Here is a 26776-nt window from a genome sequence, read left to right on the forward strand (position 1 = left end):
GACAGTTCCGGGCTCATACATTGCCTTGAGGTCTTCTAGCGAGGCGTACTACGGCCGAACTGTTCCATGTTTTGAATCTGTGGATTTTTGCTGCTGGTGTACAGCTGGCGCGTTCAGACAGTTTTTTGTTATTATGGAACTGTTCCTCTACCCGCCGCGGCGGCTCAGTGGTTAGGGCGCTCGGCTACTGATCCAGAGTTTCTGGGTTCGAACCCGACCGCGGCGGCTGCGTTTCGATGCAGACGAAACGCTAAGGCGCCCGTGTGCTGTGCGATGTCGGTGCACGTTAAAGATCCCCAGGTGGTCTAAATTATTCCGGAGCCCTCCACTACGGCACTTCTTTATTCTTTCACTCCCTTCTTTGTCCCTTCCCTTACTGCGCGGTTCAGGTGTCCGCCGATATGTGAGACAGATACTGCGCCATTTTCTTTCCCCAAAATAACCAATCAAACGGTTCCTCTCGTTTCGACTGGAAAAAAAGGCTGCCAAAGTTCAAGTGGCCTAGATAACTGCATAATTTTAATTTGGAGGAGTGCAGAAATGAAAAACGCACTCATTGATTGAAAAAAAAATTTTTTTTCAGGAAGGAAATGGCGGAGTGACCGTCTTATATCTCGGTGGACACCCAAACTGCGCTGTAACGAAAGGCGATAAAAGAGGTTGTGAAAGAAGAAAAGGAAAAATCGGCTGTGGTTTAGCTCTGGTTAAACCTGGAGTGATGCGTTAGCTGCATCAGGCCGCGTGGAATTCGCTCAATCGAATTGCAAAGGAAATCTTTCGCCGCTCTGGTTCGCTGAGCGTTATAGTTCAACATCTTCGTCTCTGAACGTGGATTCACTCTCCCCCTCTCCACTCCTCCACCCACTCGGTTTCGCCGGTGTTCCGCGTCGCCGGCAGCTGCTCCGCACCACGTGACCAACCACGTGACCAACCACGGCGCCGCCATGGAGCTCAGGGGCGGCCACGGAGCTCAAGGGTGGCCACGCAGCTGAAGGGGTGCCACGCTGAAGGCTCGAAGTGCTCGCGTAGTGTAGCTATCGCTACAAAAGAGGTGCCATAGTGGAGGGCACCGGAATAATTTAGGCCACTTGGGATTCCTTAAAGTGCACTGACATTGCACAGCACACAGGCGCCTTTTGCATTTCGCCTCCATCGAAACGCGGCCACTGTGACCGGATTCGAACACGGGAACTCCGGCTCAGTACTTCAGCGCTCTAACCACTGAGCCACCGCGGTGGATAATTGATTGATTAATTGATTGATTGACTGACTGACTGACTGACTGACTGACTGACTGACTGACTGACTGACTGACTGACTGACTGACTGACTGACTGACTGACTGACTGACTGACTGACTGACTGACTGACTGACTGACTGACTGGCTGGCTGGCTGGCTGGCTGGCAGGCAGACTGACTGAATGAATTACTGACTGACTTACTGACTAACACTGCCGTTCTATAGTCTCTAAACAGATTTTTTTAGTCAAAAGAGCGCTTTTTATGCATAGAATTGTGAGCAGTATAGCGCGTAAGAATACAGCTGATTCCTGGTAACTAGTGGGCTGGTTAACTAATATTCAATACTTAATTCTTTTTAACTATCATTGTTAGTCTCCCTATTGAGAGCTATACAGAACACCGTAAGTAATATCCATATCAATTTTTAAAATTTCCAAAAAGCAGTGCCCCCGCCCCCCGGTGTGGCCTAAATTTTGCCTACATCGTACCAAAATAGATGCGCTTTCGAGTAGCTTGAGTCAAAGCAACCCCCCCAGGGCCGTAATTGATCAAAATAGCCGAAACTTACTGGGCCACAGCGCTGAGGTTAACTCCGTTTTCGAAATCCTAAAAAATGTTACGATATTACTTAGATGTGCTACACGGCTCTCAAGAAATAAAGAGGCTGACATTAATATTTAAAAATTCAAGTGAGCATTATAAGTTAAACAGCTTATTAGTCAGCATGTGATAGCCATATTGTGATGCGCTACATCACTGACAGTGCTACGCCGAAAAATATCTCTTTTAACTCAAAACAATAAAAAAAATTGCTGAACATAAGTGAAACACCCGAGATTTTCCAGCAGCCGCTTTAGTGATCATTTTAGTAATTTTTTTTCTCAACTGGTGCGTATTCGTGAAAAGCCACATTGCAGGTGGGGTCGCAAATGCACTTCATAACTACTTTTTCAGTCGAGTGAAAACCTCCGGCATATACTAGCGTTCGTAGACAAGCCAATTAACCAAGCAACTGTTTTTTTTTTGTACCAAGCAAAAAGAGATGCTTCGTCAACTTTTCGCCGTCTCAATTTAACGACTGTTTGCTATTCTTTGCTGCGTACTACAGCAGGTGGGAGGGACGGGGGGGGGGAGGAATTTCCGCAACCGCATAGCACGTACAACCATATTTAGGTTACACACATGACGGGCAGCTCCCAAAGCTCGTTGCGTAAACTTTTCAGGAAGACGCTTTCGAAAAGCTTTTCGTGCTGAGGCAGCTTCATTCTAAGCAAACAAAAGGCACATAACAATGAAGCTCTGCTGAGAATCCCAAGTTGTGCTGAGTGAACGCGGAAGTTACTTAGACGACTGCTTTTTTTTCAGCAAGTCTGAGCCTTGATCTCGTTATGGTTTTTTCTTTGACGTAAGAGCTTCGCTCAGGTTTTGCCTTCCATGAAGTAATTGTTTCTTTATGTGTATTTTCAGTGAGCGTGTATATCGTATGGGCCGAGAAAGAACTGCGTCCGCTTTTCGGTAAGTATTCCTCGGACAGGATTTCATAGCTGAATCCCGTTACATTCCGCCCCGCACTTGGGCAAGGCTTCCGAGTTCGCGGCTCTTGAGAGATGCGCAGTCGTCGCTTCCTCGAGAGGTGCACTCAACTTTCAGTTGCATCTGCAACCCCGCCGGGTACAGTCGATAACCAGCTTCTTTCGGCCGAAGGTGACAGAGGCGATTTCCAGAGAAGCCTATTGTGGGCCTCAGCATGAAAGGGGAGGAAGAGAAAACGATTCCGAGTGCCTCCTTCAAAGTTGGCGGAAAAGAAAAAAATAAAGAGCAACGCTGAAGCGAACAGGCGTGATTTTTGCGCGCTGTAGTAGACCTACGAAGTTACTCATGTTCCAGCTGCTGCCTGTTATTCTGGCTTATTTCTCGTATTGCTTGTAGCGATGTTTTGCTCCAGTTCAAAATCGATGAGCTCGGGTCGCGAGCACAATATCGGGCTCTCTCTATGAGCAAGAGAGAGGTTTGACAAGAGGGATCAAGTGTGCTGGTCTAGAGCGCTGGTTCCAATGCTATCCCTTCCTTTTGGTCCTTGAACAACCGTTCCACGCTGCGAGAAACGTGTCAGCTGAAAAGGTATTGTCGTCCAAAGTAATACCAAAAGTAAACTTGTGCCACTGACACATGTGCCACACTTCATAGGCAGCGCCGTCTTCGGTGCATTTTCTGTTTGATACCTGGTACGAAAACGGACGAACTGTGTTGCTACCTCTTATTAATGTAATGATAGTGAAAATCTCTCCAGGCACTTTCGTGCGGTGTTCTCTGGAAGCTCTCTGAAGTGTGCGACGAACTTTTTGATTGCAACTTTCAGTGCAGACTGTCAACTGTATTGTGTACACGGCATGTCAAGTTCTGGAACCAGCCTTGAAAAAAAAACATACAAAACGACATCTTTTGGGAACCAGAGTAGACACGTTCGCTTTCAAAGATAGTTGGAAATTGAAATGAGCTTGTGAGATCACGGCAGAGTCTTCAGACCTGCCAGCGAGAGATGAAAAGGGTCATTGGGACTGTGTACGCTTGCTGTGCTGCGGAAAGGCCAGCATTAATTAACGGCTGGCGCATTTTTCTCGTTTTTAAAGCGCGTGCCATTTGAGGACAATGCACTTGCCATTCTTGAACACTTTGCTTGCGCGAACTGATGGTCAATACATGGGTAAACCGAACCCTCATTACGACCAGTCTGTCCAAAATGTTCTTACACAAAGAGCATACAGTTTGTATCAAAGGGTATTTTTACGAAAAGCTTAATTATTGGAAAACATATAGAACACAGAAATATTGGGCAGATCTAGTAACGCTGAAGTTGGTTTAAAAAAACATCGCATTAAAGACGAAAACAAAGCGAAGGAACGAGAGTTTTTACCAGCAGCAAGCAAGTTAACACCATTGAAACTACATAATGAATATTTAAACCGAGAACCAGCAAACAATCAGTTATTTGCATTCTTCGTAAAGAGAGGCGAGGACAAATTAGCTTTGGCCTTTATCGACTGATCACCACCTTCTTAATACAAAAGTTTTTTTCATTGAAAATGAACTTTCAGGGGGTACAATTCGCCGAAACATGAACGACCGGAGGCGTAGCCAAGGGCTGTTTGTGCGAGCGAAATTGCGGGGACGTGATGCGCAGTGTCTTAAGGGTTTCTTAGGCGAATCCATGCCACTCGCCTCTTCATCTCCACGATCACTCAGTTCTCAGTGCAGTCTACCTCATTTCCAACTCAGAAGTTAAAATTCAGATATATCAGCAGAAATTGGCCTACCACTACGGGCGAGCGAGCACTAATAGGGCGAAAAAAAAAACACCAATCGTTGTCCATTATCGCACTTTATTACGAACAAAACTTTGATACATTTATACTGAGTCTTTTCTAAAAAACGGCAGGTAATTCTTAATATATATGGCTTCAAGCTTGCTGCAGGCAATTTTCCCTGAGACTAAGTCATGTTTCTCAAGGTGATTAATTAGGGTTACCTTACAGTACACGAGACTAAAAAAATGTATTGATTTTTGCTTCCCTGCTTGTGTAAACTACGGTCGACGGCGCACTCAATTCTCGTATTTCCTTATCGTACCATTATCTAGGACATAATCGCTGGAACAATGACCGATGCAGTAAGACTAGGTGTAATTAATAGGAAAATGACCTTTATGACAGGTCATACTACACAGAACTTGCCAATTAATGTGGTCATATAAGCGCAGCAAGTGACATAACCGTTCGCGGTCAGGAAATGGCTTTAAACGACCTGAAGGAGTTCCTGAATGAGTTCATATCTTAAAGAACACAGGGTGCGCGTAGACGACATGTGACAAACACTGACCATTGTCTAAGCGCCCCCTGCTCCTCATACACGAACGCACGCATTAGCTTTGCGCAAGGTGGCTTCTAGTTTTCGAATGATTGTAATTACTGTGGAACATCCTGAACATGCAGAAATGATTATAATGTACGGCCGTAGTAGGCTAGGTTGGAATCGCTTCCGTAGCTAAACGACTTAAAAGCCGTCCATTAGCGTGAAGGCTCCGGCAGGGTCTTTTTCACAGGTGAATTAAGAATTCAAAATTAGTTGTGCTCGCACTTTCAGACATACCGGGAGAAGCTTAAAAATACAAGAACAAGCAGGTGCAAAAAATAAATTCTCTGTCATTTCTAAGTTGCCTTTGTCCTGACCACGTGTCTTCATAGGGTAACCTCGTTTAATTAAAAAAGGTGATATAGCTCGAAAAGGTCTTGTGAGCCAAAATTCAAAATGAAAGCTGCAAGGCAGTCGCTCAGAAACGAAAGTTCAAAATATATACACGTATATAATTTGACCTAAATATGGAGGCCGTACGCTGCAAAAAGAAAAGCATGCACTGTCACCATAATATTCGCTTTACGTAACAAGGAAGTTGCGAGGTTGGCTACAGCAGGAAATGAATTTACGGAGAATGGTATTGGTTCCGCTTTCTTCAGTACGCTGAAGGAAAGGCGGTCTCACGATTGGGATTTGTTTATCGGAATCAAAGAAAGAAGGATGAATGTAATGTTGGTACTGTGGGTATTAGGACATACATAATATTCTGCTGCTCTTCGCGTTCATAGAACAAATATAGAAAGGTTTCGCATATAGTAACTCACTATGCTCCAGGACGTCATCAGCGAACGCAGGGGAAGGAGACGCCCTTTTTTTCTGCGGCGTTCTGTAAAAAAGATTGTACGCACATCCTCTTACCTAGCGCCAATGTTGAGTAGCAAGGTTAGCAGAGGAATGAATGAATGAAAAACTTTAATGGTTCCTTTAGGAAGTAGTAGCGGTAGAGGACGAAGTCTTCGTCTTGAAGCTTGGGTCCTCCTTGGCCGTGGGTGGGCCCCTAGTCCAGGGCTCCGCTGAGTCGGGCCACCTCGCTTGCGTGTGCTATGAGGGCCCTTTGGACCCCTAGCTCGCAGCTGGTGAGCCGACTCTCCCATTGCTCCGCACTTGGTGTTTTGTGTTTGTGGAATGCTTGATTTCTTCCGCAACCCCATGTGACATGATATAGTGCTGGTTTTGCTCCGCACCACGGACAGTTGGCGCTATACTGTGTGGGGAACATCTTGTTTAATATGTATAAGTTTGGGAAGGAGCCTGTTTGCAGTCTTCGCCATCCTGTGGCTTCCTCCTTGGATAATGCTTTGTGTGGTGGGGGGTATTGGAATCTTAGCCCCTTATATAGGTTTAATAATTCCGAATAGCTGTCCCCGCAATTAATCTGGGGCCCCTCCGGGGTTAATGACGTTCCTGCTCGGCTGGTCATTCCTCGAGCAAGGTTGTCTGCCCCTTCGTTGCCCCTGATCCCTGCGTGACTCGGTATCCAGATTATGTTGTGTATTGGTCGTCCCTCAGGGAGCAAAGCTCTACTGAGGATCTTGAGTGCCGTGCTGCTAATTCTGCCTCAAGTATAGTTCCGGCACGCCTCTTGTGAATCCGTTAAGATGTTAAGGGATCTCCCTGTCCTATATCCTTCATTCGCTGCCAGGGCGACAGCAATCTCCTCTGCCTGCGTTATGTTAGATACTTCGGCTGTGAGGCTTGTGATGTGTTCTCCGTGGTAATTTACAACTACTGCTACCGCGCTATTTTTGTGTGTTTGGGGGTATAGGGAGGCATCAGTGTAGACTGTGTCCCAAGAAAATATGGACGAACACTATCAAGACGCTACCGGGGAGCAGAGGAAACAAATTTGCCCGCTTTTGGTAGAAGAAAAAAGGCACTTTCATTGAGGTTTACTAAGTGCGACGCCCATTTTTTCGAACGCTAGTTTAGTGATGTCGAAAGAACCACAAAAAAGAGTTCAAAAAATAGCGCAAAAAGGACTGCCTTTTTTTTTAGAAAGTCCCGGCGACATCAGAAGATCCAACAAGAGGGTCTAAGCTCCACGACAACAATGTGTCCCAGCCCCGCTCACAAAGGAAGGCGTGCTCCGCGCGGAGGAAGAAATATTGTGAATACATTGAGGTGCCCAAAGCCAGGAAAACTCGAAGGGATAGATAGAGTGCCGGAAGACAGAAGAAGCAGAGGCTTTGCGGTAAACCCCCTCTCGCGAAACTTGGTGCCTGGAAGAATATACTTTTACAAAAGAAGGAAAAACGGTGAGCGCGCAGCTCAACTCGGTGATCGCGTGGGAGAAGTGGTCCGAATGAAACCAGCACGAAACAGGCGCTTCCTCGGCGTTTGCTGTCTACCACTACCAAGTGACGGGAGCGGGCGTCGCTAATCCACTCCAATTTATTGCCATTCTGCGTTGAAGCAGCAAAGGGAGGCAGCACTGCTGCCTTGCGAGCGCAAAACAACGCGCTAACAATGCTTTGAGGCAGGCTCTGCTCCGAAAGGGACGCGCTGCTTCCCTCTTGGTGGCTCTTAAAAGCGTGCAGCCACGTGGCAGCTAGGGCTGGCGTCAGCTACTTTTGGACCGAGTGTGCCAGTGTGCATGGGTGCCAGAGTAATGTGCTACTGGGTGGCGCCATGCGCTGTGGTAAATTACGTTAAAATAAGATAAGGCAGTTGACATGCTGGGAATTCTTGCGTGTAATAATCTGCAAAATCCTACAATCTCCGACAGGTGTCCAAAGATATATGAGACAGATACTGCGCCATTTCTTTTCCCCAAAAATCAATTATTATTATTATTATTATTATTGCTTCGCCGACGTTCAAGCATTCCCAAAGCTGCAAGGTTTTAAAGGTACAAAGTGTGCCCTTCCTGTGCTGGTTCGATACTCGCATTCCTTCCTTTGTCTGGCCTCCACACAACGCGCGCGTGTGCTCTCCTGCGGCCCCTGTAGGGGGCGCAACAAAAGCAATGGTGCACAGTTCGGATACTTCGCGGCGTGGTGCCTTGTTAAGGCGCATTTGCACAGCTCATCAGTGGAGAGAAAGAGCGGAAGGGAACAGCGTTCTAGCTCCATTTGGTCACAGCTGTGGCGGCCACTGGGAGAGAGATGGGGTAGAGAGAAAACCGGAAGAAGTCATAAATCTCAAGCGGCGAATCCTTAAAACTATCCAGTTTTTAATGTTTTATTGTCTGATGCCCTCATATTTCCAGGGCACACAGCCTTTCACATTTTATGCGCCAGGCGCAGTCCTCCCCAAAGCATCATTGTTCTCTTCAATATTTCTTGAACGTTCAACGTTTCCTCAATGCTGGCTTCAACGCGAGTGCTGCTCCCGCAGCGCGCTCAGGCTTTGTAAGCTATACGAAGCTAAGACTGCAGACACACGCGTAAGGCGGTTTGCGTTATCCGCCAGTCTGGTTCTCTGTTTCTTCCTGTCTTCCTTGAGTCTGACTTTTTAATGGCGCACGCTGAGTTCATCTTCGCTCGCTGTTTCGTCTAATGTCACCCCAGAGGCACGCATTCCCAAACTGTTGGAGGATTGCGATGCACTAAGGACGAAGGAAAAGAAGGAGAGGAAGCAAATAGCAGTACGAGCAAGAAAGAAGGAAGACGCCGGAGAAAGGGGGAGCTCGAGAAAGTAGTTCTCCGTAAATTATGCGGGCTGCCTTCAGGCTCAGGCGGTAGAGAGCCGCTGACGTGCATCTGTGTGCATCATCCCTAATGCTTGCTTCCTTTCTTCCTTAGTGAGCGCTTAGCGGTGGCATTTAACCTCGCCGCTCCATTCGGGCGGCCATTTTTCATCGAGAGAGGTTTTCGCGACTCCACGCCAACGAGCTAAGGGCCCCCTTTGTTGTTTTGGTGCGAAGAAGGAGAGATAGAGAGAGAACGATGAACGGAAAGGCAGGGAGGTTGACTAGGCGACGCCCAGTATGCTACCCTACACGTGGTGCGATTTATTACTGACGCTGTCGTATCCGGGCGTTGCGAGAATAGAACACTGTTTCGCGGCGTCTGAAACAGAAGGGACAGAAGCACACGCTCACAGCATCTCAGCCCTTAATGTAGATGGAATAACTCATGAGGTGGATGCTAGAATACCAGAGGAGGGGGATAACAGGATGGGTGTCCTCCACGCAACTAGGCTCGTGGTCGCTGCTCGTCTTCAGTTTTGTTTATATCAGGAGAGACAGTGGGAAGGAGAGAGGGAGGTACGAAAAGAGGCACTATGTTACCCCTTTATAACACAGTCGGACTAGGAACTCTTCTAAATGACCTGTGGCGAAGTAAACTTGAGCAACATAATAAAAGCAGGCACTGAAATGCACGCTGGTTGTGGAAGAAAAACAATGTGCGGAAGTGCATCTGGGTCAGATGTGAAGTCATTTTCACAGCTGAGAGGTGTAGTTGTTAAGCGCATTCCGTGCTTTGCTGTCAAGCTGTAATGAGGAAGTATGCGCTTGGGACCACTCGGCTGGCTGTGAGCTGCTTGTGACGTTGATTCCAACCAACAGCCCTCTGCCCAGACCTGAGGACAGCTTGGTGATTAAATGCCCTCGCTTTTGCTAAAACAACAGAGGCGTAAATGACTCTTTATCGGGTACCCGCCGCGGTGGCTCAGTGGTTAGCGCGCTCGGCTACTGATCCGGAGTTCCCGGGCTCGAACCTGACCGCGGCGGCGGCGTTTTTATGGACTCAAAACACTAAGGCACCCGTGTGCTGTGCGATGTCAGTGCACGTTGAAGATCCCCAGGTGGTCGAAATTATGCCGGAGCCCTCCACTACGGCACCACTTTCTTCGTTTCTTCTCTCAGTCCCTCCTTTATACCTTCCCTTACGGCGCAGTTCAGGTGTCCGCCTATATATGAGACAGATACTGGACCATTTAGTTTCCCCCAAGACCGTATATTATTATTATTATTATTATTATTATTATTATTATTATTATTACTATTATTATTATTATTATCGGGTTAACAGTGGATAAGGGTGCGAGTAAGGGCGGGAGGAGGGTGGAAAAGCGGGCACATGGGGAAAAATTTTCAGGCACACTTAATTTCTTTGTGTTGGTAATGTGATAGCAATAGAAGGTGTTGATGCCTTTACCAGAGGTGCCGTCACTTCCGGTTTGGTAACATCTCTTTCCTCCAACCAATGGGAATGATCCCAACTGGTGATGTCACTCTCTCGAACCAACGGGAATTAGCTGGTCTGATGACGTCATTCTCTTAACCATTGGACGAATTTTATGGAGAGCACAATTTTTATCCGGATGATTCTTTTAATGCTCTCGCATTAAAGCTTGTGGAGCTAAGCGTAACGGCTTAGTTCATTAATCAGCGAGAGCTGTTATAGCTTTGGATTAGCCATTAAACTCTGCGTTTGGCTGTGGAGTCTGCATCGTCAGCCGTAAGAGAAAGCCTAGCCGTGCTCATGCTGACTAGCGAGATCTGATTTGGCCACCCACCCATTGCCTGCTGCCCTGTCTCTCTCATCCCTCTGAAAGACGAGGCTGTCCACTATCCGAGAATGGTCCATGCGTTCGGTTCCCTGTTTAAATCCTATGCCAGTGGCAAGATCTTTCTCGAGTAATATAATCCGTACTACGCTGCCAGACCGAACACGGAATGCTTCAGAGCGTAGTTGTGGGCGGTTTTCGCAGCAGTTTACAGATATTTCGATCGCATATAATAAGTCTCTACTCAGGGATAACGGAAAGAACATTGCCGTCGGCTGAAGCAGTGATTGCCGTGTACAGGTGCGACATGAAGTTACGAATGCCCTTGGTTTAACGAAATACCCTTTAATGAAAATGCAGTCTACAGGTGCTTCAATCTGGAGAGGGCGGAGAGCTAGGCATTTGGGTACATGTTAATTGTCAGACGAACAAACATTCTCTGCTCGAAGGCTCAGCTTTCTGTATTTTTTCTTGTTAGTATTTGATATACTGCGGCCATAGACTACAGAAAATATACTGTGCAGTTTCTTTTCCGACCTCAGAATTGCGTTAACTAGAAATATGTACCCGATAAAACGTCCAGATAAACTTTACAAACCTTTATCTCGTGCACTCACTTTCAGCAGAGCAATTATACTTGCGATACTAGCACCATTCTCTATACCTGATTCATTGTGTAAATATGGCCTAGTGTGGAGTATCCTTTACGAAAGCCTGCCCGATCGTTTGGTTGACTGAAGTCTAAGGTGGTCTGGGCTCTATTAGCGATTACCTTAGTAAATACCTTATAGCAACAGACAGTAAGCTGATCGGTCTGTAATTTTAACTTAAGCTGAACTATTTTCATTAGCCTCCACGTTTCTGCCCTATAAGTGAGTACCGATAAAATACAGCTGTTTTACACTTTTCTCTTGAGTGATATTGATAAACTGCCATTCATGATCTGAGAGAACCGACCAAATGTGCTCTATCTCAGTCTTATTCGTCTAGTTATTTTCCTCTCGTGATTCGGATCGATGGTCACTACCTGTCCTAATTAGGCGTTTTTCCTTACCACTTCCAGCATCTCGCTACCAATTGTAAACTGCTGTCAATGCACATTGCGACCACACAAAGTTTTTAAATAAATGGGAATGCTGAAGGGCCTAGCAAGTTAGTGAGAACGAAGAACTGTGTCTTTGTTATTCTGAATTTTAGATAGCGATAAAAATGTGAGGAAAATTCGCAGTTTAAGGTGCGAGTTGCGCAAGACAAAAAGACCGTTTTTACGAAGAAAAATGATGGTTTATGGTTTGTTTTAGAGGAATTTAACGTCCCAAAGCGACTCAGGCCATTAGGGACGCCGTAGTGAAGAGCTCCAGAAATTTCGACCACCTGAGGTTTTTTAATTGCACTGACATCGCACAGTACATGGGTCTCTAGAATTTTGCTTCCATCGAAATTCAACCGCCGCGGCCGGGATCGAACCCGCGTCTTTCGGGCCAGAAGCCGAGCGCCATAGCCACTCAGCCACCGCGGCGGGTTTGGAGAAAAATGAGATCAAGCAAATACCAAGAAAGAGCGAGAAAAACAGAAGAACGGAAAGACAGGGTCGATAACTAGGCGACGCCCACTATGCTTCCCTACACTTGCGAAGGGAGACGAAGGGCCAGAAAGGAAGGGGAAGAGAAGAATGGGAATATGTAAGTTGCGACTAAATTTAAGGTTTTTTTCCTGAAGCTGTGAAGCACAGCTTCGCCTGCTCGATATCACTATCTTTAAATTCATTGCTTAATTATATGGTTCTGTTGTTCCAACGTCGAAATTGCATCGACCCCTATTATAACGTTATAATTAAGCTTACAGATTTTGCCAATGAACGATTACGCATTGGCCATTCGAATACGCCGTATTGTGTCGCATCCCTCATTTGTTACGCGACTTGCGTTGAGAAAGCTGGCCCCTGGGGGATCACGGGAACATTTCGCCAGTATTTGCGGGCTTCTAGAGGAAGATTCGAAAGTCTCCGAAGGTCGGGGAAAGCGTGGCGCCCGCAGTACGTTTGCATGAGCTGCTTACGAGGTCAATGATCCGGAACAGTTTCCACAGCTGGCGATTGAAAGTTGGCTAAAAGATTTCATATAACGGGACAGCGAGGCTCAAGTCAGTGCGGATGAACGTAGCTCCACATGCTTTCTTATCACACGAGAACAGCGGTAGAAAACGCCAAAGCCTCTGGCCCATCTGGCTCTCCCATTCCACGGCAACCACGGCGGGTAAAAGCGGAGACCGTAACGTCGTTGCGCTTTTGAGGAAACAAAGGCGGCATGCACACGCTACAACGGGAGAGTGGGTGAAGTTTCTCTCTGTGCTAAACCTCTAGTATTATAGAAGGACTAGCGTAGCCTCCGACCGTGGCGGCGACGGCGGAAACTGCGAAACCGACGAAAGCGGCCGTAACAAACGCGACGTGGCCTCATTGACGCCATGCTAAGCTGAATCTAGTTAACACCGCAGGAGGCGGCGCCAGCCCTGCGCGGCTTTCCTGGTTGCACGCCCTCAATCATGGCTCCAGCGCGGCGCTTTGCAAACAAGCCACCCGCCCGCTGACAATTATTTATTTCCCTCCGGGAGGCCTCCACTAGCCGGCGTGCGTTGTGCAGCCGCTCGCTTCGTTAGGTGCCACTGTGCACCGGCCTGATTAGGGAGTCCCGGATTTGGCCGGCAACGGGACCCCGCGGGACAGCGGGCGTGCATGCTCCTGTAAACGCTGTTCTCCTATTTCCCCCTTCCAGATGCCTTTGTTGTGTGTCCTTTTGATGACCGCCGTTTTCCTTTTCCTCCCCTTTTCCTCCTCCCTGATCATGCACCCTTTCTTACCGGCGCCTTCTTCGTAGCTCCCTCTTCCAGCCCTTCTCCACCCGTCAAACAATTCAGCGCACGCCACGGGCAATCCATGACTGAGTGCTCGTTAACGATGGCGGAAGTCAACGAGCACCTGCCTCTGCTCAGTTTACAGAAAGAAGAATTGAAAGATTGCTTCTTCAGGCCGCGCTCGCGTTTAATTTGGGAACTGAGGCTGTACAGCGGGATTTCTGCGGGTTAAGAAAAGAGGTGCCGGCGTCGTAATATGTAAGGAGTACAACCGCTTGTCCCTTAGTAGGCTAATAATATAATAGGAATCTTGGCTAGGGAGGGTGGGAATTGGATGCCCTGGTGAATCTGGCTCTTGGGTCACGTGGCCCGAGAAGACTTTGGCCGTGTAGGCCTTAATGTGTGCACTTACATTAAGCAAAGGGAGAATGGAAGTGCTGTTCCGGGACATACAACGCCACAATACGCATACTACGCTTCTGGCTGAACTGCAGCGCACTCCTGTTATCATTCACTGTACAATCAACTGCCAAATCCAATGCTTTAAGGAAGAGTCCAGGATTGTATACTTGTGTGTACGTATGAAGATTAAAGACGCCTAGGAAAAAGGATTAGAGTTATGGCATGGACGACAGAATCGGCGCACTCTTCGACACAGGCGTGCGGTGAATGCCGGGCTCTCAAGGTTGGGAGTAGCTCGTAGCCCCCGCATAGAGACAGTTTAACTTAGCATTGCGTTCGTGCTGTGAAATCATGTATTCGCTTAAAAACTGCAAAGCGTAACCATCTCAGCACGAGCCTCCCGTTTTCTCTTTGCAAACTTTCAACCTATCTACGTCACCACACCTTTGCGGAACCATAGCAGTGAGGCTATCTCCTTATCAGTAGAAGCTTTAGTTTCCGGCGTATGTTTTTGAGTTCGACAGTACTTCAGAGCCAACCTCTCAACAACGCTTTCTGTGATACTTCAATAAATAACTACCTATATCGTGTCCTGAGGCCCAAGGCACAATGAATAATGCTCTCTTTTTACTGGATACCTTTTCTTTATTACCTTTTGGATGCCGCTCTCCTCCTTCCCGCGCTGTTTGAGCTATTCGCATTCTCCCTCTTGAGGCTAATTGTACCACATTGAATACTGGGCTTCGAGTTCTCGCAATCTGTTTTCTCATCCTCACCGGAAGTTTCCCCCGGTGTCACCGCTAGCAATTTTCCAGCAAAGTAATCTGTCTGGAACCAAACCCTCTATATTGAAACAGCAGTGGTTGCATTTCGTCACAGCCCGATTTTCTCTAATTAAAGCAAACCGCGAGGATGAGACTCGGGATAAAAAAAGGCGCTTATGCCGTTCTAATTTACTGTTTTACAAAATTGTGAGTTTATAGCGTGTTGTGGGTTGTTTCGTAAGCGATCCAATCGTTGGCATGCTGCCAGGAACATAACGCACTGACACAATGCGAAAGTCGCATTTAGTGACGGAAAAGAGCAGGGCTGAAATCAGCGAAGTGATAGAAATAAACGTAGAGAAAAGGGCTGACTCCCATGTAGGAGACAATGGTGTCTCTGATTGAGGCTGGCCTCTAATTAGACATTGACAGCTACATTTCAATATCGCAAGACCGCGTTTTCTTCCCCCGCATAACAAAAATGCCGGCTGCGGTGTGAATAGTTGTTTCTATAACTTGAAAGCGGAAGTATAAACAAAATTAAAAAAGTTTGTATTTGAGAAAGAGAACTTCGTGTCGCTAAGACGAACATACAAATGAAATAAGCGCAAGTGAGAAAAGCAAAAAGAAAATAGTAATCACCACGCAGGCTGATCAGGTAGAGAGTAACATGCGTCCGTGCTCTTAGTACAATGTGGGCGCTAATTAAATTAGAAGAGAATAACATGGTTTGCAATTAGTCTTTCGGTGGTGTTCAGTTTTTTTTTTCTAATTTTCGAGGCTTAACGGAATAGTCGCGTATTGAGCTGCCAATTTTGAGACTTATCACAAAGATGTTGGGCAAGCAGGGTCTGTTCATATTCATGAGCATTCTTCGCATAATTTCATTCTCCATTGTCAGGAAGGCGGTACCAGCGCTGTTACAGGGGCTTTGCGATTTGGCTTTAGAAAATAAGAGCTTCAAACGAAACGAAATATGCAGGACAAGAATTTTTGGCGCCGTCTGGAGCCCTTCGGGGGTGGGACGCCGTTTTCCGTGATATTTGGAACAAACTCCTTTATCTCGCTTTGTCAGCTTCTCTTATTTCTTGCTGCATGAGAAAAACAAGGGATATGAGTCGGACTCAAATTAAATATTCGCTTTTAAGTTCCTGTCTACCTCTTCTCTCCCTAACTTGGCTGGTATGCGCATGTGGCAGCCCTCTTAAATTCACTTGTAAGTCTTAGTTAAGGATTGACGTCATGAAAAGCATAGTTCACTAGAAGTGTTCAGGTAGAAAATCGTGTGACGCCAACGATTTACACAAAAAGCTTTTTCCTTTTTTGGTCTGGAGGCAGATGCGTCAATTGATTCAGGAAGAAAACTAAAGTCTGAGAGAGAAAGAATTAAAACAGATACATAACCCACCGAATACTCCAGTGACTGAGCCATGCCTAAATTAGCTATCCTGAAGAGTTTTTGCTTTGCCTCATGCGCTCTTTGGTGCGTAACTGGAACAACAAATGAGGAGGCAAAAACCTAGCCTCGAGAATTATTATTACCACATAGCTTAGGCAAAATAGGAAATAAAAAGTGTTATAAATTATTGTTAATAAGAAATTTTTCAATTATTTTTATTACCGAACTGCAAGCCACTCATTTTAGCGCAGTGGCAGGCTTTCAGGAGTCTTAAAGTAGGGCCACCGAAACTCAGAGCGGGAAAGAGGTATGCATGAAAACAAAATCAGTCGAATAAAACATTCAGACAGGCAGATGATAAATAACCAAATAAACAAAACCCTAGCCTTAGCCAAAATTTCAGAAGACATAAGAAAGTCAACGTTTCACTTTTATGTCTGCTTCTTTCATTTCGGTCCCAGAACGCTTACATTCTTGGATTCCTCGACAAAACCACACACCTCCGTGCTTTTACGACCTCGTCTCTCTCTACTACATGTCGTGGGCTATTGGGTACGGCGACAGCAAAGAGATGAGCGCCAAACAAGGTTCCCGTGGTGCAATTGGGGTGGAGACAACTCCCCAACAACTTAGTTATTTTGTGGACAAGGGGAGAAAGCGGCAGCAAACAGCGCATGTGGCAGTCTGCCAGGTAAAAGAAAATTCGGGATATTCATTTATCTCTACTTGGCTCAAAAGTAAAAATGAAAAGAAGTGAGAGGAAAAGGCCACGGTCCCGAGAGACGCCGGGATCTCTCGTAATCAGCCCATGGACGCGTCGACACTGGGTGCGCCACGCGTCACGAAAGCTCCTCGCAGGATCGGTGTTCAGGTGTCTTGCATGTTATTCTTCTTTCAGATGCGTGTGATTTCTGAAGTTCTCTAGCGTCATATTTTGGATGAGCGTTTTGCACTTAATGTCTGCGTAAAAAAAATTGATAAAGAAAATTTTGTATTTTGCCTTTTTCGATTTTCGTGATGTGAAAAGGCGTATTGCACTGCTCAAACTCCAATGAGCAATAACTAAAGATACTGTACTGTGGGATAGTTATGAGATACCTTCATGCGCGCATCATTTTGAGTTGTTTCTCGTATAATTAGAGTATTTGGTACGCGGGTAGTACTGTTCGAGCATAACATCTCTATGGTTTTCGTCAGCGCTTTTCGCTATAGAACGAGGCGTTTTTGTCTCCACAGAGTCCTTTGAAATACATGAAATTAAAGCAATTCCACTTTCTATGCAATCGTATTCAAGAGCGCTTTAACCACTATTGGAATACCTGGAAATTTTTGCGAAGCCCTGCTCGAAAAATGCGCATTTGGCAGCGGGAACATAGCTGACTGTTGATTCAGGCAGCCAGATATCCTAAACAGCACGTATTAATAAAAGGAAAGTATTGATATTGCTGCAATAAATGAGCTTGAAAGATATTTGAGGAGGTTTTTTATTCTTATACACATATCTGTGCATCCTTTGTTCAGGAAACAAATTCTTGTAAAGCACACATTCTTACTTCTTTTATGCATTTTTCGAGAGTAAACATTTTGTATTAGATATAGTTACAATGCGACACGCTGATTTTTTTTTCTTCAGCGAGAACTAGTGTGCGTGCAGTCGAGTACAGATTTTTGGGAAATTACTAGGCATATAAAATCCCGCTCTCGATGAAGAATCGCTGCGCCAGTTTTCTCTGTGTAACTGCATGGATCTTTGTGAAGGTTATCTTAACCTCCCATCTACATTCAGGATGTTTATTTCCTTATATGTCTCTTTCTCCTATTTTGTACTCTAAGAGTGGAGTCACGCTTCTTCTAGCTTACCTTCTCAAGAAATTTTGCAATAAAATTTATCTCTCTATTTCGCTGTTTCATATTATGCTGTATCGTCTCTCTTCCTACTGTAACTGGACATCTCTCGCAGCGGCGTTTTGAGGAGCGCAGGCCTGAGTGTATAATAAAAGGAAGAGCAAGGAATTTAAATGTTGGAAAGGAACACGAGGGGTCACCTTAGCAGAAATTATTTGCCTGGCTCCTGACATCACAGCCACAACTTCTTTTTGCTGTCCTCCGCGGCCTCACTGATACACCGCTGGCACTAGTCGTCTACTGCTCATACACACAGAAAGATAAAATGTTAGAAGGTGAGCTCATAAAACAGTGGCTTTCACAAATAGAGGCTGCTATTTCATTGCATGTCGCCCAAAGGGTTGTGTAAAACTTGTGGTTAAATAATAAAATAAGTACTGTCATTTGAGGAGATCCTATAATAATTCCTGGCTTATAGACTGATTAAAATGGCATATTTTATAGGTTCAATACTCAAAGGTTAGCCACCACATCAGTGGGTGGGACCTTTCCTGTAGCGGACTTAAAAGTGAGATCCGTGCCGAAGAGGGCATGCACTGGGTAAAAAAAAAAAAAACTACGAGAAAACATCAATGAAAGCGTTTTAAGAGTATATTATAAAAGCACAAAGTTTACTTCAGTACTACACAGAAAAGTAGGAAATGTAACCCACACAACTCAAACTGCCAACACACTTAGTGAACAAGATATCTAGAGTTCAAGTAACGAAAACGGAGTTTGTTGTCGGTTTTGGCGAGTGATGATGAAAACGTGGAAACGACTATCAATCATGCAAATTTTTATCATGTACTAGGCGGCGGAAATGAATTTCTGGACAGCGAGTTTTTTTCTTTAGCCACTTCTATAAGCTGGCCCCTCTACAACCTCTTCTTCAAGAATCATTGCTTTTTCTCTTTGTAAGTCCTTTTCTTACTCTAACCTTGTTGGTTTGCTTTAATTAATTCCTCATGAAAAATATTCCTCGCTGTAAGAAAGCCAGGATAGATCCGCCTCCTTTAATGACTCTAAACGAAGTAGAGATACCTTATTAGCAAAGTGACTGTTTCGTGGTCTCATTAAAAAACGGTCGGCGGAATGATGGTTGCAAGAACAAATTATGTGCAGGAGCAAAAAAAAAACCAAAAAATCCAGAACCTTATGGTAATTCGAAACAAAAAAATAACCTGCTTTCTCGAGGACGTACGTCAAGAAATTTAGCGGCGTCTACGACAATACATTGATAAAATAGAAGCAGTTCAATTAAAGTCAGCTTAACATAAAGAACAAAAACTAACGTGTTGGAAGGAGCAAAAAACGGAGTTCGTTCGCTGTTTGCACCGGAGGTCAAAGGCGCAAAAGTAATGGCAATGGGCGAACGAGAAAGATAAAAAAAAAGCCTAATAGAATATCCGCACTTTATATTTTTTTTGTCAAGGCATAGAAAAGCGCTCAAACGGCTCAATATCGGGGTAGAAGAGATTCTTTATTTTAGTAGCGAAGAAAAGAATTCGTTTCGAAGACCGAAGACAAGAGATTTGTCAAGCGGAAACGCCTTTTTTAGCCCTTTTTCTACCAACGTCTTTAAGTCTTTTCGTATAGTGAGGATTGTGACACGTCTTCGGAGTGCGTCTTTGTGACCCTCATGCGTTCTTGTTTACATGGAGCTTTTATGTGCGCTCTCAATGGCATTCGCGGGACGAATAGATTACTGTAGATGACTGATATTTGAAAGCGAATGAAAGTAAAACTAGGCAAAACAATTCTGGTGAAGCGGGTTTTATTGGGGATACGAAAAAAATTGTATCAGCGTCGGCTAAACTGATGCCTAATGAACAGTTGGCTGCATTTCACGGAGAATATTGGCTGTAGGGTCTCCTGAAGAGGAGCAATCGCAAACTATCTTTGTAATACCAATAACCACTAGGCCTATCTAACATTATTCACTTTTGTTTGATACTGCAGAAGATGAAAGGATTATTTACGGGCGAACTTCATGTGAAAAAAAAAAACAGATGGAAGGAATACAGCAAAACAAACCGGACACAGCATGTGATCTCGGTTTGCATGTCTTCCCGAGATCCGTATTTTTGTGGTCTTCTTCACGTGAACTCGCACCAACTCGAATATTATCTTGAAGGCCCACTTCTTTATGGGAAGAGAGCATCGGTAGACGAGTTGTATGTAATACTAAGACAAACCCACCCTCGTGATGCGCCACACAGGCGGAAAATTAAAAAAAACTGTGCTGTTTATTTTCGTAGCAGAAATGAAAATGGGAGCTCTTTATGCACGGCAGTAAAAGTCCTTTTATGCGCTTTAAGAACGCCCAGTGAAGTCCATCATTCTATAGTTGGGAAAATTTCGTTATATAAAACGGTCACGTGACACTTCTCACTGGCGCACAAACCACCCACCACTTCACGCGTTGAAACGTCTGAAAGAGGGTAGATGCACGTGTCGTTTATCTTAATTGTCATGCCATTCATAACGCATTCATGTCAAGACCGTTCTTGCCCGGTCATGACAGGTGAAGGCTTATGGCTCACAATAATAATAATAATAATAATAATAATAATAATAATAATAATAATAATAATAATAATAATAATAATAATAATAATAATAATAATAATAATAATAATAATAATAATAATAATAATAATACTAATAATAATAATAATAATAATAATAATAATAATAATTGGTTTTGGGGAAAGGAAATGGCGCAGTATCTGTCTCATATATCGTTGGACACCTGAACCGCGCCGTAAGGGAAGAGATGAAGAAGAGAGTGAACAGCAATGCCATTTTTTGTGTGTAGAAACAGAATAATAGTAATAATTGGTTTTTGGGGAAAGGAAATGGCGCCGTATCTGTCTCATATATCGTTGGACATCTGAACCACGCCGTAAGGGAAGGGATAAAGGAGGGAGTGAAAGAAGAAAGGAAGAAGAGGTGCAGAATTTCTCAGAATTGCCTCCGGGTTTCTCAAAATGCTCAAGACGAGAATCCGAGATTATTTTTCGGTGTAGCAATGGAGAAACTTGTAGACGGTAACACAATGAACACAAATGTCCCGCGGGCTGCCTCCACGTGTCCCCTGGGGCGCAGCTGGCCCTACAGCTGCTACCTCCGCTTCTGGAAAGGAATGGTTAGGCCACTGTTGACTTTCCGCTACTTATCCGAAGATCGTCTTCTTACTAAACCTAACCCGCCGTTTTCTCCGGGTCGCCTCTCACCAATCCACACAAGTCTGGACTATCACTCCGAACGTACTGCTGATATCTTGGCATTTTCTTGAAGACATGACGTGGGGAATGTTTTCTTAGGCTGTCCAAACACAGAATCGGCATGAACAAACTCTGACGACTGTAAATATTTTTATCTTCGTGCATGCTTCAAGCTGCATAACACAAAACCTAAATGCAATCTAAGGTACTTTATCAAAGTAAACAGTGAGGCTGGTTGGTGCATGATCTTTATTGGTGAAAACAGCGCTTACACGAGACCGAGCTGACGTAAGAACGCAACACGACACTAATAACCATGTTTTATTGCATGGTCGGGACTTGAATACGCGCCGGTTGCGCAAGGAATGAAAGAAACCAAATGTAAATATGAAAGAAAATACAGGTGATCAAACCGTATCTCACAGATGTTTAATTTTTTTTTGACTAAGGGCATGCTTCGCCCTGGTGCTTATTGTTGATTGCTTCGCTTATTTCTCTGGTACGCTTATCGATGTTTGAAGAGTTGGAATAATTAATGATGAGTTTGGGAGCACTTTTCGTTAGATGCTAGACACTAGATGTCTGCTGATGGCACTGTTAAGAAATTCTTTTGTGTCATTGGAGCTGGTCGTTCAAAATTCGACCGGTTTGACCGACGTAACACTGGGCGCATAACGACGGTATTTATTAAACAACATTTGTTTCATTATTTCATTTACTGGGCTTTTCATTTCATTTCGCGTGGGCATTACGGTATTCACTGCTCACTTTTGCGCGCAATTTGTTTGGTACTGACATGAGCACTTTCACGCGAGCTCTTGTAGTAGTCTGCGTGAAATGCCGTGAATATATGGTGGGATGCATATTGGGTGGAACCGCGCTGGGTAACGAAAGACAGACGCAAGGAAACAGCACAGGAGAGCGCTGACTCGTAACTACATTTTTTATTAAAAAACCATATATTTACAGCAACAGTCAAACAAGACGCAAAAAATCCCGCGCACATGCTCAGGGTACAATCTTATACTCTCGTTATACCAACTCGCTCAAGTTTCTCTCATACTACTAACAGCGTAATGCGATCTTTTGCCAGGTCTTTTTTCCGATGTCGGCTGTTCTTGTTTTATGACTACAAGTACTTGCAGTAGCCCATCTGCTACTCTGGATATCAGCCGCATTGGGGCGTTAGCAAATACCTTCTAGGCGATGGCGGGATTTTTCTGTAGTTTTTCAAGTCCATAATGTCTCCGTATTCATAGAACTGAGATTAAAGAGAGTTTCAGAACAGGAGAATCTAACGAATGGGGCTCCCAAGAAAATAACAGACCCCTAGATGAGTACGTGTGCACCCGTGACTTTTGTAATAGGGGTTTTCTCTACGAAGCAGCGCCAGGCTTGGGCGCACTGTTTTCAGCGTCCTTGCAGCGAAGATGAGAAAAATTCAACGAAAAAACAGGCATTACAATGTTGTTTTTTTTCAGGAAGCTGCTTGCTTTTCTGCAGCACTAAAAGATGAGGTTTCCTCTTGTCCATCTTTGTCTTGTGCACAAAGCAGCGCCAGCCTCTTTCGGCAGCCGACGTGTAACTGCTCATTTTTACTTTTGCGCCGCTCTGTCTGCGCAGTCCTTATGAGCGCTGACAGAGAGGGATTATTATTAATAATAATAATTGGTTTTTGGGGAAAGGAAATGGCGCATTATCTGTCTAATATATCGTTGGACACCTGAACCGCGCAGTAAGGGAAGGGATGAGGGAGGGAGTGAAAGAAGAAAGAGAAATAGGTGCCGTAGTGGAGGGCTCCGGCATAATTTCGACCACCTGGGGATCTTTAACGTGCACTGGCATCGCACAGCACACGGGCGCCTTAGCGTTAGAAGAGGACCGATTGGGCGTGCAACGCCTAAATGGAACAGCACTCTGTAATTAACCACCGGGGAACACAAGCTGGATGTGCCTGAGGGGCGTTTCTCCTGCATTTGATACAACCGTAGATAATAATATTAATAATTGGTTTTGGGGGAAAGGAAATGGCGCGGTATCTGTCTCATATATCGTTGGACACCTGAACCGCGCCGTAAGGGAAGGGAGAAAGGAGGGAGTGAAAGAGGAAAGGAAGAAGAAGGTGCCGTAGTGGAGGGCTCCGGACTAATTTCGACCACCTGGGGATCTTTAACGTGCACTGACATCGCACAGCACACGGGCGCCTTAGCGTTTTTCCTCCATAAAAACGCAGCCGCCGCTGTCGGGTTCGAACCCGGGAACTCCGGATCAGTAGTCGGGCGCCCTAACCACTGAGCCACCGCGGCGGGTCAACCGTAGAGCAGTATACGCTGAAATGGGCACTAAAAAACGGCGAACGACAGATCGTGGAAATGACGTTTCATAGCAACCTCTCCCCCTCCTCCCCCTCCTCCTAAGAAAAAAAAAACGTCCCAGCAACAAAACAGCATAGGGAAAAAATAGCGCGGGGACAAAGCAGCACACGCAGAGAACAGCACTTGTCAAAACGGCGTGCTGAAAGAAAACTTCGAAGTGAATGGAGAGCACTGCATGAAAACTGCCACGAAACAGCATAGCGCACAACTGTGCAGCGTTGAGGGATAGTTTACGAGCGTATATGTGATACCTGCACAGCGAAACAGACTAACGGGTAATTTGATTCATAAAAGGCAACAAATCTGTGGCGAAGTTTGGTCTTCCGTATACACTAATACAGGACTGTTGAATGCATACAGCACTCTAACGAATCGTTTTGCCTTTTATGTATTGCAAGCTACCTATGCCTTCCTTGGCGTAGCTTGTGGCATTGCACATTTCCAGAGGCAAAGGCGCTGCTAGTGTCCGCGCAACCTGCCGTTAGGGTTAGTTTGCGATTGCATCAATGCCAATAATGACGTAACGATAGTGTAAGTTCTTATATGTGCTGTTCTGATGCGTGGTGTTTGTTGTGCGCTTGTGCTTCATGGTCCTCATTGGGGACACGATGGGTGAGGGCGTGGGGGAGCGAAGCCAAGACGATAAAAAGAGCGCGGATCAAAACCAGGTACAGGGTATCCAAGAACGCTAAGGCGCCCGTGTGCTGTGCGATGTCAGTGCACGTTAAAGATCCCCAGGTGGTCGAAATTATTCCGGAGCCCTCCACTACGGCACCCCTTCTTCCTTTCTTCTTTCACTCCCTCCTTTATCCCTTCCCTTACGGCGCGGTTCAGGTGTCCAACGATATATGAGACAGATACTGCGTTATTTCCTTTCCCCAAAAACCAATTATTATTAATATTATTATTCAAGAACAAAATGACAGCGCCGTACGACTGCGTTTGTGCAATTTCTTTGGTATTTCTTGTTTTCATCGTCCGAACATCATTTGAGGGAATTGTGGCTTTCAAAAAACTTGCTTTAAGAGCACAATATGAGAGCGTATAGCATAAGATAGGATAGGAGATAATAAGTAAGAATTAGTCAAGACCAGTTACAGGGCACCCAAGAACGAAATGACAGCGCCGTACGACTTCGTTTGTGCAATTTCTTTGGTATTTCTTGTTTTCATCGTCCGAACATCATTTGAGGAAATTGTGGCTTTCAAAAAGCTTGCTTTAAGAGCACGATATGAGAGCGCATGGCATAAGATAGGATAGGAGGTAATAAGTAAGAATTAGTCGCCTGAAAGAAGGGAAGCGAGCGGTGGAGAGAAACTTGTCATAAGCCGCATTTAATGAGACTTCACCCCTGACAAGGGATTCATCGCAAGTTAGCTGGTCGCCGGCGCTCTTTAAGTTCGCAGATTGTTCGCGCCGTCGCGCCTCTTCGCACTTCAGCCCGAACTAAGACAGAAAATTCCGACTTCCCTTGTTGGAGGCGTGTACTTGGCACATAGACCCAAGCTGGCGACACCAGTGGCTGTTCTTCGACGCTGCAGTCTCGATTTATTTTTTCTTGGGCGTTTCGCAGCGCCTTTGTCGCCAAGAAAGCTGTATGAACATTAACAAGGAGGGACGGGGGGGATAAGAGGAGGATGGGAAGTTAATCACGACGCCTCCGCACAAGCTTCCCTTGCAGAGTCAGCGGCGCTCGGCTCTTTTCCTTATTAAAGCCTTTGCTCTTCGTAACCTGCAGTAATTGTTTTTTGCCCCCTTACGTCGGATGGAACTTCTTGCAAAGCCCCAAGCCGCAGACCTTTGGAGAGGGTCTTGAGAAACTGTTCCTGTCTGCGACCAAGACTCGTGCTTGAAACACATTAACGCGAGCGCAAAACTCGAAGGATTCTCGAGACTTCATTTGTCGTAAACTGCTGTGTGTACGTCTGGAAGATGCCATCCGTTTGCGCCATTGAGACACAAATGGAATCTGGCAAATACAATTACTAGCGGAATATTACGCGACTTGCATGAGTGTGCGTGAATACAATTACAGAAGCTTAACTGCATTGTCAGAGGCCGAGATTCATAAGGTGACACCTGGCGATAATAAGAAGAGCATATGTACTTCTCGGTCGCATCTTCATTAACAGTTGTTTTGTGCGATATTTTTTCTTTATTTATTCTCTTTGATGCTGCCACGCGGCCGTCGACTTAATACGTTCCTTTTCTCTTATTAGTGCCTGTTCTGCTGAAAACAGAATGGAGTGACTAACAGTGCCTTACCTTCGTCTCAAAGAAAGGAGAAATTGGAAATAAGCTTAGCCCTTATTTTTGATGATGGTGATGATGATGATGACGATGATGATGATGATCGGGATGATGGATTTTTGTGTCGCAAGGGCATCTGTGGCCAAAGAGTGCCATGGCACAAAGTATTTTCCTCTACTCAAGGGGGGGGGGGGGTCAAAGATTCATTTCCCAAGCATTTCGCCCTAAATAAGCAGACTACCCGACCAGGGGAAATCTTGCAACCATTGTATCACCGGCGGGTACCCGGCAGCACAGAGGATTACAAATTGTTCCACAAGTCTCTTTTTAACCGACATTTCTAAATATCAAGCATTTTCTTTATGGACCTGACCTGCAATTTCGCTTTTCAGCTCTTGTTTGGTCGGTTACCTAGACCAATATAGGTCATCGTAATGTCGTTTAACGCCATGAAAAAACCGCCTCCATACGGATGGGCAATTAGAGCCGCTCCAAGGGGATACTTTATGGGGATCAAGTGTTTTTATGGAGAGCAGAGCCGAACGTTGGGCCAGTTAATAAAGTTCATGATGAAAAAATAGAGCAAAAGAAACATGAGGGACGGAAAGGGAACGACGTATAGAAGCGCGAGTCCATATAAGAAAGTCCATTTAAGTATGTAACTAGAGTCACTAAATAAAGACTTAGAGTACCGTCACTGCAGCACAGCAGTAAGCAGGGGCGGCCATTTTGTTGTTTATCATTGTTGCCAGATTGCCGCTTCGGCGACCTCGCCGCTAACTTTGGCCCGGCCATTTTGTAAACAACGCTGTTAGCCACCCGGCGCTGCGGCGGGGATCGTAGCCGTACGGCATGGAGCCGCTCAGATGGAAACGGTACAGCTGTTGCCTTCAGTTTATGCTTTCGTCGTGCGGAGACACCCCTTGTATTATGAACTTAAATATTCCAGGATATTGTTGATTATTCTGGGCAATTTTTTCTTGACTCTGCGCAATCAGCGTTGCGCTGTT

Source organism: Amblyomma americanum, chromosome 2 (genome assembly GCF_052857255.1).
Source record: "Amblyomma americanum isolate KBUSLIRL-KWMA chromosome 2, ASM5285725v1, whole genome shotgun sequence".
In the NCBI taxonomy this organism is placed as follows: domain Eukaryota; kingdom Metazoa; phylum Arthropoda; class Arachnida; order Ixodida; family Ixodidae; genus Amblyomma; species Amblyomma americanum.